We start from the raw sequence: 476 nt of genomic DNA on the forward strand, positions 1-476 counted from the left end.
CTTCCCTCACGCGTGCTTGCATTTCATTTGCTTAGCCCATTGCTAAGTAGCCCATTGCTAACCATGGTATATGTATGGATGCCTCAGCCTTCACAGTTATTCCTAACAATGTACCTGTATAAGCTGGAAACAGACCTGTAGACTAATAAAGCATAACGATTCCTGGGAACGTGTGCGGAGTTTTGCATGCTGTTGATCCTGATCCTGCAACTCTTACAAAAAGAAAGGCCCTGGTTTTATGTTTGTAAGGGGAAGTGTTCCTGCATTTTGTGTTGGCATCGCATTTATTGAGTAGCCAAAGAAAAAAGAAAAAAAAGACATATAATAAAACAGTTGAAATTCCCTGAGTCTCGAAACTGCGGTTAGGCTGTTCATGATGATATCTGGCCACCATTTTTTTTTAATCATCATTATAATAATTTATTGACTTAAATATATATATTTATATATATATTTATATATATATATATTTCTGC

Source organism: Gekko japonicus, unplaced genomic scaffold (assembly GCF_001447785.1).
Source record: "Gekko japonicus isolate JY-2015 unplaced genomic scaffold, Gekko_japonicus_V1.1 scaffold4294, whole genome shotgun sequence".
Classification (NCBI taxonomy): domain Eukaryota; kingdom Metazoa; phylum Chordata; class Lepidosauria; order Squamata; family Gekkonidae; genus Gekko; species Gekko japonicus.